We start from the raw sequence: 15,763 nt of genomic DNA, 5'->3' as shown, positions 1-15,763 counted from the left end.
GTGCTGGAAGTGCTGCAAATGTGTATCTGTGCACAAATATGCATGCAAATCTTAAGGAACTGATATGGCTCCCATTAGTGTGATATGGCTCCCATTAGTGTAACATCAGAGCACCTCACAATCTTTAATGTCTTCACAACACTGCTGTAAGTTAGGGAAGTACTAGTCTCTTTATTTTCCAGAAGGGGAAAAGAATTGAGGCACAGAAAGACTGACTAAGTGACTTGCCCAAGATCACATAAGAAATCTCTGGAACTGAACAGAGTCCAGATTTCCTGTGTCCTAGGCTAGCCTCCTAACCATTGGACCATTCCTCTTCTGTGACACCCATGTGTCTGTTCTCAAGTACTCATGTCTCTGTCTCTCTCTCTCTCTCTCTCTCTCTGAAGTTGGGATCTGAAAGCTCTTTGTGGGTTTGGGAGTAAACCAGTCAGGTAGCAGAAGCAGTACCTTGTGACTAAGGTGACCAATCACATACCATCAATAGCTGCTGGTTCTGCCAGCCTTAGTCATGGTGAAAAGTATTCATCCTGTCTTACTGATCTTAATGGGACTATGTAGAAAGCAAGGTACTGCCCCTTGTAAGTAAGGGTGGCAGAATCTGCTTTTATGCTGTAAAGAAACATGTAGGAAGTCACTAGTGGCTTTGACCACAAGAATGATTTTACAGTGTGGTAGACAAAAAATATATATATATATATATATATATATCCCTGTGCAGAAAATCATGGATGGATTAAATCAGGGGTGAAAGTAAGTTAGAGGACTTACCGGTACACCGGAGTCCTGAGCAGGGTGCGTGGCCTCAACCGGAAGAGGCAGGGCCTTAAATCCCCGGGGCCCTTTAAATCTTGATTTAAAGGGCCAGGGCTCCAGCTGCGGTAGCAGCGGCTGGGAGCCCAGGGCCCTTTAAATCACCCCCGACCTACCAGCTGCAGAGGCGGCTGGGAGCCCCAGGGCTCGGGGGCGATTTAAAGGGCCCAGGGCTCCAGCTGCCGCTACCGCAGTGGAGCCCCAGGCCCTTTAAATTACTGAGGAGCCCTGGGGGCTCCCGGCTGCCACCACTACCCCCAGGCTCTGGGCTCTGGCAGAGCTTTAAAGGGCCTGGGGCTCCGCTGTGGTAGCAACTGTCGGAGCCCCAAGCCCTTTAAATCCCCACCTGAGCCCTGCTGCCAAAGCCCTGGGGTAGCAGTGGCCGGGCTCCACCGGGCATTTAAAGGGCCCCGGGGCTCCAGCCACCGCTACTGCCCCAGCCCTTTAAATGCCCGCCAGAGCCCCACTGCTGCTACCCCAGGCTTTGGCAGCAGAGCTCAGGTAGGGATTTAAAGGGCCCCGGGAGGGTAGCGGGGCCTGGAGCTCCAGGGCCGTTTAAATCCCAGCCTGAGCCCTGCTGCCTGAGCCCTGGGGTAGCGGTGGTGGGGCTCTGGTTCGGATTTAAAGGGCCCCGGAGCTCCAGCCGCTGCTACTGCCCCAGGGCCCTTTTAATCCCCGCTAGAGCCCTGCTGCCACTACTGCAGGGCTCAGGAAGCAGGGGTCAGGCTGGGATTTAAAGGGCGCCAGGGCAGTAGCAGCGGCTGGAGCTCTGGGGTCCTTTAAATCCAGAGCCCTGCCGCCGCTACCCCCAGGGCTTTAAATTGTCCTCTCGGAAAGCTGGTCCTGGTACAGTGCACCAGCTCTTACTAGTATGCCGTACCGGGGCCTACCAGCTTACTTGCACCTCTGAATTAAATACTGGTCATGTGAAATAAAGAAAATCCTGCCCAGAGCCAGATGGATTAAAATGTTTACTAGTAAAAAAAAAAATAGGGTGGAATAATATTGTAATGCTGACAGACCTGGTCATCGTCGGGTTTGAACCTGGGGTCACTGGAACTTAGTGCATGAGCCTCTACTGCATGAGCTAAAAGCCATATGACTGTTAGCTTAGGCTGTAGAGCAGACTCATTAATCAATCAATCAATCTCTCTCTCTCTCTCTCTCTCTCAGTGGTCTTGACACAACACCACACCCAAGAGGTGTGTGGGTTACAGTATGATGCAAACTGTTACCTCACGTTCAAATAGAAATCACCCTGCTTTTGTTGAGTAATGTTCTTTTCACATAGCAGAATTTCACCCTCAGGATCAGGTTCTGATCGCTTTGCTTGCACAGTGCAGCACATTTGATTTACATGGCTGTTCTCATGCAGTAGGTTGTTGCATCATGTGAGTAAAGATACTGGAACCTGGCCCAGAGGTAAATGGTAACACTGAGTCAGACCCTTTGCCTTCTGAGCCAACAAAGATGACTCTGGTAATTTTTTCTCTGTTTAGGGAGTTAACTGTGTGGTCAACAAACAATGACCACTTTGAAGTTTATCTCTTTGACCATCTTGAATGTACTGGGCTTTTGCTGAATTTTGGATTGTTTCCAAAACAAGAGGAAAAGCATACAGGTTATGCAGGCATGGGCACATTTTGCAAAGCAATCTGTCCCTAGAATTTAACTCAGTACGTTAGTGGGATAAATGGGACCTCTCCCACTTCAGCGCACATACAACTCCCAGTATACCTATTTCATAGAATCATAGAATCATAGAATATCAGGGTTGGAAGGGACCCCAGAAGGTCATCTAGTCCAACCCCCTGCTCAAAGCAGGACCAATTCCCAGTTAAATCATCCCAGCCAGGGCTTTGTCAAGCCTGACCTTAAAAACCTCTAAGGAAGGAGATTCTACCACCTCCCTAGGTAACGCATTCCAGTGTTTCACCACCCTCTTAGTGAAAAAGTTTTTCCTAATATCCAATCTAAACCTCCCCCACTGCAACTTGAGACCATTACTCCTCGTTCTGTCATCTGCTACCATTGAGAACAGTCTAGAGCCATCCTCTTTGGAACCCCCTTTCAGGTAGTTGAAAGCAGCTATCAAATCCCCCCTCATTCTTCTCTTCTGCAGACTAAACAATCCCAGCTCCCTCAGCCTCTCCTCATAACTCATGTGTTCCAGTCCCCTAATCATTTTTGTTGCCCTTCGCTGGACTCTCTCCAATTTATCCACATCCTTCTTGAAGTGTGGGGCCCAAAACTGGACACAGTACTCCAGATGAGGCCTCACCAATGTCGAATAGAGGGGAACGATCACGTCCCTCGATCTGCTCGCTATGCCCCTACTTATACATCCCAAAATGCCATTGGCCTTCTTGGCAACAAGGGCACACTGCTGACTCATATCCAGCTTCTCGTCCACTGTCACCCCTAGGTCCTTTTCCGCAGAACTGCTGCCTAGCCATTCGGTCCCTAGTCTGTAGCTGTGCATTGGGTTCTTCCGTCCTAAGTGCAGGACCCTGCACTTATCCTTATTGAACCTCATCAGATTCCTTTTGGCCCAATCTTCCAATTGGTCTAGGTCCTTCTGTATCCTATCCCTCCCCTCCAGCGTATCTACCACTCCTCCCAGTTTAGTATCATCCACAAATTTGCTGAGAGTGCAATCCACACCATCCTCCAGATCATTTATGAAGATATTGAATAAAACCGGCCCCAGGACCGACCCTTGGGGCACTCCACTTGATACCGGCTGCCAACTAGACATGGAGCCATTGATCACTACCCGTTGAGCCCGACAATCTAGCCAACTTTCTACCCACCTTATAGTGCATTCATCCAGCCCATACTTCCTTAACTTGCTGACAAGAATACTATGGGAGACGGTGTCAAAAGCTTTGCTAAAGTCAAGAAACAATACATCCACTGCTTTCCCTTCATCCACAGAACCAGTAATCTCATCGTAAAAGGCGATTAGATTAGTCAGGCATGACCTTCCCTTGGTGAATCCATGCTGGCTGTTCCTGATCACTTTCCTCTCATGCAAGTGCTTCAGGATTGATTCTTTGAGGACCTGCTCCATGATTTTTCCAGGGACTGAGGTGAGGCTGACTGGCCTGTAGTTCCCAGGATCTTCCTTCTTCCCTTTTTTAAAGATTGGCACTACATTAGCCTTTTTCCAGTCATCCGGGACTTCCCCGGTTCGCCACGAGTTTTCAAAGATAATGGCCAGTGGCTCTGCAATCACAGCCGCCAATTCCTTCAGCACTCTCGGATGCAACTCGTCCGGCCCCATGGACTTGTGCACGTCCAGCTTTTCTAAATAGTCCCTAACCGCCTCTATCTCCACAGAGGGCTGGCCATCTCTTCCGCATTTTGTGATGCCCAGCGCAGCAGTCTGGGAGCTGACCTTGTTAGTGAAAACAGAGGCAAAAAAAGCATTGAGTACATTAGCTTTTTCCACATCCTCTGTTACTAGGTTGCCTCCCTCATTCAGTAAGGGGCCCACACATTCCTTGGCTTTCTTCTTGTTGCCAACATACCTGAAGAAACCCTTCTTGTTACTCTTGACATCTCTGGCTAGCTGCAGCTCCAGGTGCGATTTGGCCCTCCTGATAACATTCCTACATGCCCGAGCAATATTTTTATACTCTTCCCTGGTCATATGTCCAACCTTCCACTTCTTGTAAGCTTCTTTTTTATGTTTAAGATCCGCTAGGATTTCACCATTAAGCCAAGCTGGTCGCCTGCCATATTTACTATTCTTTCGACTCATCGGGATGGTTTGTCCCTGTAACCTCAACAGGGATTCCTTGAAATACAGCCAGCTCTCCTGGACTCCTTTCCCCTTCAAGTTAGTCCCCCAGGGGATCCTGGCCATCCGTTCCCTGAGGGAGTCGAAGTCTGCTTTCCTGAAGTCCATGGTCCGTATCCTGCTGCTTACCTTTCTTCCCTGCGTCAGGATCCTGAACTCAACCAACTCATGGTCACTGCCTCCCAGATTCCCATCCACTTTTGCTTCCCCCACTAATTCTACCCGGTTTGTGAGCAGCAGGTCAAGAAAAGCGCCCCCCCAGTTGGCTCCTCTAGCACTTGCGCCAGGAAATTGTCCCCTACGCTTTCCAAAAACTTCCTGGATTGTCTATGCCCCGCTGTATTGCTCTCCCAGCAGATATCAGGAAAATTAAAGTCACCCATGAGAATCAGGGCATGCGATCTAGTAGCTTCCGTGAGCTGCTGGAAGAAAGCCTCATCCACCTCATCCCCCTGGTCCGGTGGTCTATAGCAGACTCCCACCACTACATCACTCTTGTTGCACACACTTCTAAACTTAATCCAGAGACACTCAGGTTTTTCTGCAGTTTTGTACCGGAGCTCTGAGCAGTCATATTGCTCCCTTACATACAGGGCTACTCCCCCACCTTTTCTGCCCTGCCTGTCCTTCCTGAACAGTTTATAACGATCCATGACAGTACTCCAGTCATGTGAGTTATCCCACCAAGTCTCTGTTATTCCGATCACGTCATAGTTCCTTGACATCACCAGGACCTCCAGTTCTCCCTGCTTGTTTCCAAGGCTTTGTGCATTTGTATATAAGCACTTGAGATAACCTGTTGATCGCCCCTCATTGCCAGTATGAGGCAGGAGCCCTCCCCTCACAGACATTCCTGCCTGTGCTTCCTCCCGGTATCCCACTTTCCCACTTACCTCAGGGCTTTGGTCTCCTTCCCCCGGTGAACCTAGTTTAAAGCCCTCCTCACTAGGTTAGCCAGCCTGCTGGCAAAGATGCTCTTCCCTCTCTTCGTAAGATGGAGCCCGTCTCTGCCCAGCACTCCTCCTTCATGGAACACCATCCCATGGTCAAAGAATCCAAAGCCTTCTCTCCGACACCACCTGCGTAGCCATTCGTTGACTTCCACGATTCGACGGTCCCTACCCAGGCCTTTTCCTTCCACGGGGAGGATGGATGAGAACACCACTTGCGCCTCCAACTCCTTTATCCTTCTTCCTAGAGCCACATAGTCCGCAGTGATCCGCTCAAGGTCATTCTTGGCAGCATCATTGGTGCCCACGTGGAGAAGCAGGAAGGGGTAGCGATCCGAGGGCTTGATGAGTCTCGGCAGTCTCTCCGTCACCTCGCGAATCTTAGCCCCTGGCAAGCAGCAGACTTCTCGGTTTTCCCGGTCAGGGCGGCAGATAGATGACTCAGTTCCCCGGAGGAGAGAGTCCCCGACCACCACCACCCGCCTTCTCCTCTTGGGAGTGGTGGTCGTGGAACCCCCCACCTCAGGACAGCATTCCACTACAACAAGCACCAGCTATCAACCCTTCCTTTGCTGCTCTGGTCTAGACACTGCAGAGGGGTCATTTCATAGCATTTAACCTCAAGACAGAAAGCACTGTGACATGCTGAGTTAATGCTAACGAGAGCTGTGCGAATTATTGTGTTCCCCCCCCCAAAAAACAAAAATAAAAGGCGTTTCTCAGTGATACAAAAGATGAAAAACATTATTAGTTTCAGGTCAGATGAAATGTTTCATTTCAATGTTGAGCATTTTGAATGCTTTTTCATTTTATTAAAAGCAAAGGACAATTAGAAATACCATTCACAAAACCACAAGAGGAGGTAGGCTCAGTTGTGACCTTGCCCTTGGTCCTGCGCAAGGGGCAGTGGCTAGCTCCTTTCTCTCAGGAGCAGACAAGGGAAACAGACTGTGACTCAAAGTAACTATCTGGTTCCTGGTTCTGCAGTGCTCCAGGAGGAGAGAAATCTGTACTAGCCTTACACCAAAGGCAGATTACTTCCCAGGGCATGCTGGCTCAGTTTAACTGGCTGCCACACGAAAATGGGCAGGGCGGTTGGGAGAAGGGGCAGAGCCCTGTGTGCTTTGTACAAAGCTGCATGATTCATGGCTGTTTAATTTGTATTTAATACATTCAGCAAACTCTGATCTCATGGGCTTTGGCACTTAGACACTGCTGTGATGAGTGCCTGAGGACAGAGGGTCTCAGAATGGTTGTCACAACTCCCCAGAAGTGTCAGGAGGTTGTGACCACTCTGCCCTTTCCCCACTGCTGAATGGAAGGGTTCCTGACTAGATATCAGCTAGACAAGAGGGGTGTCATGGAGGGGTGAGGGTGGGGTCCCAGTAGGGGAAAGGGGGTTGCAGTATGGAGACAATTGAGAATCCCTGCCTTAAACAAACAGAGCCTAAACGAACTCTCCCTGACCAAAATGAAAGTCTCTGCATTGACTTTGAGGAAGCTATTCAAAGGCACAAATGGAAATTAGGCTCCTAACTCTCATTGACTCTCAGTGGGAATCAACTGCTTAACTGTCATGTGTGCTTTTTGAAAACCTTCCCTTTTAATGGGACTTGAATGTAGCCCACAGCTAGTCAGGGTTAAAAACTGCAGCACGTCATTTTACATGCTCTTTCTTACCAGCTTTATATAAATGTTCCCTCTGGGAGTATTTACTCAGTGTCTGCGTGAAAATTCAGTAGTTATGCAACCACCTTGTAGGAACGTCATGATGGGTCTGAGGTCGCTTAGTGACAAGGGCCATGGAAACAAGCTACAGATGGATGTTGATAGCTGTTCTTGGTTTTTAAGAATCGAGTACAGGGGCGTGTGGTAGCTCACAGAGGGAAGACACAAATGCGCTGTTGGAAACAGTAGCCTAGAACTATCGCTCCCCCTTAAGGCTTCCTAATAGAGTTGTGAAAAACATGTGTGAAAATGGAACCTCTCCAATGAAGGATGGGCCAACGTCTACCACCAGTGACACCTGCGGTATTGCCAACTCCAGTCATTCAAAAAGCATGAGACTGATTCCCCCTCCCCCAAAAAAATCCTGACTTTGTCTTAAAAATCATGAGACTTTTAAAAATCATGTTTTCAGGCTTTTTTCTGCAACCATGAAGGCTAGATGCTTACTCCCTCCCCCCCACCCCGCACCCCCCGTAAGGAAGGTAAAATTTTAAGCTCCAGGAGTGAGGCCTTTAGGCAAAACAATAACTGTGGTGAGACTCAGGCTAAAATCATGGGAACTGGCAACCCCACTGAAGACTGGAGGGTTACATAGCGCAAAGTGAGAGCTATCATTGACCCTAACAGTGAAATCTGTTATAACTGGTTACTACATGATAATGCTGAACTTATAAATGACAAGTGTTGTGCCTTTAAATAAATGCAAGGCAGACAGCTATACGCTTACAAGCATCTCTGCAACGGAGCAACTCTGACAGGGGACTGACTCATGTGCTGAAGGCCCTTTCAGTTGGCCAAATAATCATAAAGGAGCCATAAATCCCACGTCTGGAAGACCCCCATGCAGCAGGTTTTCCACAGCAGGCTGAAGTCAGGAGGAGGGCCTGCTGAGGTAGGAGGGGGACTGGCTAGGGTGTGCCCACCCCTGGGGGATTCTGCACAGCCGCAATCGGAGAGAGGAGCAATTGCAGCACAAGGGCACAAGTTAGTCTGAACCATGTGCTGAATTGGCCCCTGTTGTTCCTGAATAGGGGAGATGCAAGATGTCCCCTCTCTGTCCCTGTGGTACCACTGGCACAAGGGTGAATCTGAGCCAGGGGCATTAGGCGTTAAGGTGTGAACTACAGTCTTGTCAACCCCGAACGTTCAAAAATCATGACTTGGGCCCCAAAATCATGAGATTGACTTAAAAATAATGAGGGTGGTTTTTGTTTGTTTTTTTTAAAGAAATAATACACCCGAGGAGGAGTATTTTTTATTTGCCTTCTGGTTTCTGAGCTTTTAGAGGATACTCATGTCAAGTTTACAAGCTTTTGTCTGCAACCAGGAGGGCTAAAAACAACTTTTTTAAAAAACCACTAACCCCCAAATTCTCCTTTTGGCTCCAGGAGCTGGAGCTTTAAGTAAAACATCAAATATCATGAGACTAACAATAAAATTGCAAGAACTGGCAACACAAACTACGTCCTACTGAGTTCTGACTCATATAAAATATAATTACAATACCATCAGGAGACACCAGGTGGGGAAGTTGTACCAAAATGAAGTTGGGTGCTGAATAGAAACTCAAGTAACAGAGCTGCTGTAAATATTTTGAAGTGAAAGTGTTTATTACCAACACAAAACATCATTCTGCAAAACTACCAATTGGGAGGGGTCAATTTCTGTGACTGAACTTCTGTTTCTAAAACAACAGTGATTGTAACTTACATTTATATGGCTCCAAACGAATCCCAAAGCACTCTTTACAAAATGGCAAACATATATATCTATAAAAAGAAAAGGAGTACTTGTGGCACCTTAGAGACTAACCAATTTATTAGAGCATAAGCTTTCATGAGCTACAGCTCACTTCCTCAGATGCATATCGTGGAAACTGCAGCAGGCTTTATATATACACAGAGAATATGAAACAATACCTCCTCCCACCCCACTGTCCTGCTGGTAATAGCTTATCTAAAGTGATCATCAGGTGGGCCATTTCCAGCACAAATCCAGGTTTTCTCACCCTCCACCCCCCCACACAAATTCACTCTCCTGCTGGTGATAGCCCATCCAAAGTGACAACTCTTTACACAATGTGCATGACAATCAAGTTGGGCTATTTCCTGCACAAATCCAGGTTTTCTCACATCCCCCCACCCCCATACACACACAAACTCACTCTCCTGCTGGTAATAGCTCATCCAAACTGACCACTCTTCAAGTTTAAATCCAAGTTAAACCAGAACATCTGGGGGAGGGGGTAGGAAAAAACAAGAGGAAACAGGCTACCTTGCATAATGACTTAGCCACTCCCAGTCTCTATTTAAGCCTAAATTAATAGCGTCCAATTTGCAAATGAATTCCAATTCAGCAGTTTCTCGCTGGAGTCTGGATTTGAAGTTTTTTTGTTTTAAGATAGCGACCTTCATGTCTGTGATTGCGTGACCAGAGAGATTGAAGTGTTCTCCGACTGGTTTATGAATGTTATAATTCTTGACATCTGATTTGTGTCCATTTATTCTTTTACGTAGAGACTGTCCAGTTTGACCAATGTATATGGCAGAGGGGCATTGCTGGCACATGATGGCATATATCACATTGGTGGATGTGCAGGTGAACGAGCCTCTGATAGTGTGGCTGATGTTATTAGGCCCTGTGATGGTGTCCCCTGAATAGATATGTGGGCACAATTGGCAACGGGCTTTGTTGCAAGGATAAGTTCCTGGGTTAGTGGTTCTGTTGTGTGGTATGTGGTTGTTGGTGAGTATTTGCTTCAGGTTGCGGGGCTGTCTGTAGGCAAGGACTGGCCTGTCTCCCAAGATTTGTGAGAGTGTTGGGTCATCCTTTAGGATAGGTTGTAGATCCTTAATAATGCGTTGGAGGGGTTTTAGTTGGGGGCTGAAGGTGACGGCTAGTGGCGTTCTGTTATTTTCTTTGTTAGGCCTGTCCTGTAGTAGGTAACTTCTGGGAACTCTTCTGGCTCTATCAATCTGTTTCTTTACTTCTGCAGGTGGGTATTGTAGTTGTAAGAAAGCTTGACAGAGATCTTGTAGGTGTTTGTCTCTGTCTGAGGGGTTGGAGCAAATGCGGTTGTATCGCAGAGCTTGGCTGTAGACGATGGATCGTGTGGTGTGGTCAGGGTGAAAGCTGGAGGCATGCAGGTAGGAATAGCGGTCAGTAGGTTTCCGGTATAGGGTGGTGTTTATGTGACCATTGTTTATTAGCACTGTAGTGTCCAGGAAGTGGATCTCTTGTGTGGACTGGACCAGGCTGAGGTTGGTGGTGGGATGGAAATTGTTGAAATCATGGTGGAATTCCTCAAGGGCTTCTTTTCCATGGGTCCAGATGATGAAGATGTCATCAATATAGCGCAAGTAGAGTAGGGGCTTTAGGGGACGAGAGCTGAGGAAGCGTTGTTCTAAATCAGCCATAAAAATGTTGGCATACTGTGGGGCCATGTGGGTACCCATAGCAGTGCCGCTGATCTGAAGGTATACATTGTCCCCAAATGTGAAGTAGTTATGGGTAAGGACAAAGTCACAAAGTTCACTTGAAGAGTGGTCAGTTTGGATGAGCTATTACCAGCAGGAGAGTGAGTTTGTGTGTGTATGGGGGTGGGGAGGATGTGAGAAAACCTGGATTTGTGCAGGAAATAGCCCAACTTGATTGTCATGCACATTGTGTAAAGAGTTGTCACTTTGGATGGGCTATCACCAGCAGGAGAGTGAATTTGTGTGGGGGGGTGGAGGGTGAGAAAACCTGGATTTGTGCTGGAAATGGCCCACCTGATGATCACTTTAGATAAGCTATTACCAGCAGGACAGTGGGGTGGGAGGAGGTATTGTTTCATATTCTCTGTGTATATATAAAGCCTGCTGCAGTTTCCACGATATGCATCTGAGGAAGTGAGCTGTAGCTCACGAAAGGTTATGCTCTAATAAATTGGTTAGTCTCTAAGGTGCCACAAGTACTCCTTTTCTTTTTGCGAATACAGACTAACACGGCTGTTACTCTGAAACCTGTCATATATATCTATATAATACACACATGATTTTCTTTGCCCATTGCTGAGACGCAGGCACCTCTTGAGTGAAAGTCAAAAATTGTTTGTGAGTACATAACACTACACCCTCGAGTCTGTTGTTTTGCATTATATAAGATTTTAGGACAGGAAGTGAAGAATGCCCTCCTCAGAGCTGAAGGAAGCATGTCTCTTTCACCAACAGAAGTTGGTCCAGTCAACGATATTACCTCACCCAACTCTTCTTACTCAAACCTGGGGCCAACATGGCTACAACAACTATGCAAGCAACTGTCTTATAAGAACAGTTTTTCTGTATTGTGTTCCTCTGAGCAAACTACTGATTTTAAGAGAAATGGACATAAGAAATACAGATCAGTTTTGTTTACAATGTACTCAGTAACAGATGTTTTTGTAGTTAAGAGCACTGGTTTTAATAGAAATGTAAATAAAATGTGAACAGCTAATTGTGTGTGTATATATTGCTAAGGATAGGCAAAGTTACATAATTCATGATGGGATATATACAGTTCAAAAGCTACACCTTCAATCGTTTTTTTCAGAAGATAGTTTGAAATAAAGGTATTGCTTTCTGACATCAGATTGTAATTCAGGGTGAATTTTGACCCTGAGTAATTTAAGCACCATGGGCCTTTAATGCATCAGAATTTCAGATCACTTGGACCGCATTTTGCCCCAGAGTCTCTGCTATGTCCAGTGTCTGCTGAGCATGAAGCAGACTGGTGGAGAGTGGGCTACCAGACAGCTGGCTGCCCCTCTGTGTTTCTGAGGTTGGTTCATGGCTGGCCCTGTACAGATTAGGGCATTGTAGAGCCTGATTTAAACTCTGCCAGGCAAGCATAATTACTGTCCCCACCCCCCTTCCCATCTGTTCCTGACATACAGTCTGTACAGAGGTGATAGGAGTGGAGAAGGAGCTGCCTGTGCCAGATTTATACAAGCTAAGGACTGAAGAATTATCAGATGGCCAAATGTGACCAATTTCTGGCCTCTACTCCTGGATCAGTGTAGAAGTGCAGAGAAGGGGGAGAGAACCTGGTCTCACTTATGTTGATGCAAATTCAGAATAGCTTCTTTGATTTCAGTGGAGTTATTCCAGAATTACATTGGTGTAAAGGAGGTGGAAATTTGATTTGGTGAGTATACGTCCTCTTTTAGTCTGACCAAAAGAAACCCGCATGAGCCTCTTCTGCCTCCCTGGTGAACTAGAAACAATCTGCTGTACAACACGATAGCAGATCAATAGGGATTTCCTCTGTATTTGTGCATTAGTGGTACAGCTGGATGAGTAGAACTTGAGAGGACAGGCTACTATAATAAGCAAAATAGCTCCTTTTGCTTTTTACATCAGGCCAGAATGCACTGGCATCAGTGTGGGTGGATAAAACAGGGAGAAGGTATAAAACAGCCCTCCCACCCTAGTCCTGCATCTTGGCACCGGGTCCCTTTGGGTTTCAAGACCCTGCACCCCAGGCTCAAGACTTTTCAAGGGGAGTGAGGCCAGTGTAGCAGGGCTGACCTGTCACTAGAGTGGCACGCGTGCTGGCTGCCTGCTCCATTGTTTGTTCTCCCAGGGCTCCTGGACAAAGCATTGCTATGTGGCCCCTGTTGTATTCATTTAGATGGAACATATGGGCCAAAGGTGTTAACGCAACACAGTCACTGTCTAACATTAAACAATTTTAACAAGGTTCAGGGTTTGGTATGCAGCGACGTCAGCCTGCTTAGCACCATGGCAAAGCCACCATTAAACATCCTTTTTAACCTTTTATTAACAATATAGAAAAGAAGGGAAAAGAGTTAAAGCATTTGAAATGTAAAGCATTAAGTAAGGCTTGTTCCCTTTCCTTTTTTAGAAGGAACACCCCGCCCCGCCCCGCCCACCCCTCGGTTTGACAGTCTCTTAAATGGTATCAAAGCTGGTAATGACTGTCCTTTTAGGGGGAAAGAGAAGTTAGTTGACGTGAGCTGAAGCTGCTGCTGTTTTTAAAGTCTGATCCCATTTCATCTCAAGTGTCGTTTGGGATTCAGCTGGAGTTGGTACGGGTGGTGATGTCATCTGGGTCTCCCTCTCTGGCCCGGTTTGCTCAGGACATCTCTCAGGACCAGGATGATGAAGATCCTGAGTCCCAGAAACAGTGGGAGAGGCAGCCATGATCATGAAGCTTACTCGTAGCATTCATCTGTTCTGTTCTTTTCCCTCAAAGTCTCTTTCTATAAGGACCCACAAAGGGAATGGAGGGTGGAATAGCCCATCCCCTCATTTTTTTTGTCCACCAATCAGGCCTAATATCTGACACACCAATTTTGGTTCATTAATTTCCAGTTCCACATCTTCTATTTTTACCAAGCATGATTTTAACATAGTCCTTGAGTTATAGCAGGAGGCCTTTTTATTGGACTAATTCAGTTTTTTGTCTCCCTTTTGCACCTATTTTCATCAACATTTATTACTATAGGTTGTTGTGACATTTTATGAACTTTTACATACTTTTTACAGTTGAGCCTACAATGAGGGTAAATTTGTAGTCCCAATTATTACAATACTCCTCTGTCCCTCCCTCCTGCCAATCAGTACAGGCTGTGGGCTTCATTCTCCACTCCCTTGTTCTTTTTTTTGTTATTTATTACGGTAGTATCTAGGACCCCCCCCCCAGACATGGACCTATTGTGCTAGGTGCTGTACAATCTCAGAACAATAAATCTTTGTGCAATCGTTTGCTCCTGTGCACAGTGAATGTAAAATGTTACTCTCAGTGTAAATAGAGCATTCTGGTTTGGTGGCATTTTACTGCCATTTTGCACAGTTGTCTGGGCAATGGAGAATAAGGCCTAATGGTCCAGATTCTGCCCCTGGTGTAAACCCTCATTTGCTGCATTGACCTCATTGGCATTATTGTGGATTTACCATGGCCCAGCTGACAGCAGAGTATAGCCCACTGTCTCTGGTCTCTGTCAAAAAATATATCTAGTGGCAAGTAATTTTAACTTCTAAGTCTTGAGCACTGTAATGATCTCTTACCATCTAGCTAAAAAGCAAATACAAAGTAAGGTCTGTGTGCTACACAGAATTTTATGGCTCTAAAACAAATTGTCCCTGGGGCTTAGCACAGTTAAACGCATTCTCTGCATTCAGACAGCACAACTGAGGAGTATCTTTCATGAGCAGCCATTGGTGAATGTGCTTTTGAACTTTTCAACTTACTGTACTGGTATTTAGCAAAACAACTTAAGGTAATCAGCGGCTTTCAACCCTCCAGACACAGAAGAGTGCCGTGCATGCTTCTTCCTACCAGATTCTGAACTGCCTTTTGTAGCAAGGTATTTCTGTGTTGTTGATGGCCAGCTGCCTCGCTGCACTATGCAGCACAAAAGGGAGCAAAGGAGAGCAAAACCAAGGAGCAGACAGGCCCAAACCTGAATTTTCTCTGTCTTCATGGGTCTCAGCTTCCTTTTGGGAGGCAGAATTTCATTATGGGCCTCACCCTATAGCAACAATGGCTGCAGTGGGAATATGCCTGAATAAGGAATGCAGGCCTAGATCCTACTTTTCGAGCTGGTTGACATTTTTTGTTCAAGGGTTTTCTCAAGTAAACATGGGGTTTTTTTTGTTGTTTTGTTTTTTTGGTAAATCAAAATTTCCTTGGGAGAAACTCTGCTTTTGACTATGTTTTTCTGGTTTTTCTCAAGAAACCAAACCCTGCACATTCTGGGTTTTTGATGAAAACCAGAAGAATTTTGGAGAAAAATGTGGTCCACAACAAAAACTGTCTTCAAACTTTTTTCCATGGGAGAGAAAACATTTTCTGACCAGCTCTACCTAAGATTCAGCCCCCTCTAAGAGAGAGACAACAGTCCTGCTCACTGGACAGAGATACTGAAACACTGTGAAGTGTTTCAAAAACACTTTGGAATGTGTATCTTGGATGTTATTAATCAGATATTGTATCTATTTAGCTTGTTAGGTCAGTGGTTCCTGATGTGCAGTTTTTTGTTGGTGTTCCCCTAGTGTCGGATTGGCAAATAGGGGCCCTTTCCTCTGCTGTTTCCTATGACAGTTGCTGTCTCTTCGCCTTTGTTTCGCTCTTGTCCTAGTCGGTTTCCATTTTCTCTTTTCCTTCTCATCTGTTTTTTCTTCTGTGATTTTTTTTTTAATTTATGTATTTTTAGTGGGAGTGGCTTCCTATTCTTTTATTCTTTCCTGTTCTCTCTTGACTTTTGTTACCCCTTCCAGTTTCCCCATTCACCTGAATGCTACATGCTGCCCTGGGTGGCTTACAGTGGCATTTTGGAGCCATGCCACATGTGCTTCCAGGGCTGAGATGAGTGTTGCAGGAGCAGAGATACTTGAGCTTGTAGCAGATGGCACTTGAGCTGCTCCCCTGGCTGGCTGCAATGCAGGAGCAAAGAGAGTAGGTAGGCAGGTTTAAACGAATTGTC

At 46.3% G+C, this 15,763-nt stretch overlaps 1 protein-coding gene across 3 annotated transcripts in view; it reads left to right on the top strand.

Moving 5' to 3' along the window:
- PAH (phenylalanine hydroxylase) overlaps positions 1–15,763 on the top strand; it is a 73,800-nt gene that overhangs the window by 20,442 nt on the left and 37,595 nt on the right. The window lies entirely within an intron of this gene.

This window comes from Lepidochelys kempii, chromosome 1, assembly GCF_965140285.1.
Source record: "Lepidochelys kempii isolate rLepKem1 chromosome 1, rLepKem1.hap1, whole genome shotgun sequence".
NCBI lineage: Eukaryota > Metazoa > Chordata > Testudines > Cheloniidae > Lepidochelys > Lepidochelys kempii.
This window is presented reverse-complemented; position numbering and strand designations above follow the sequence as displayed.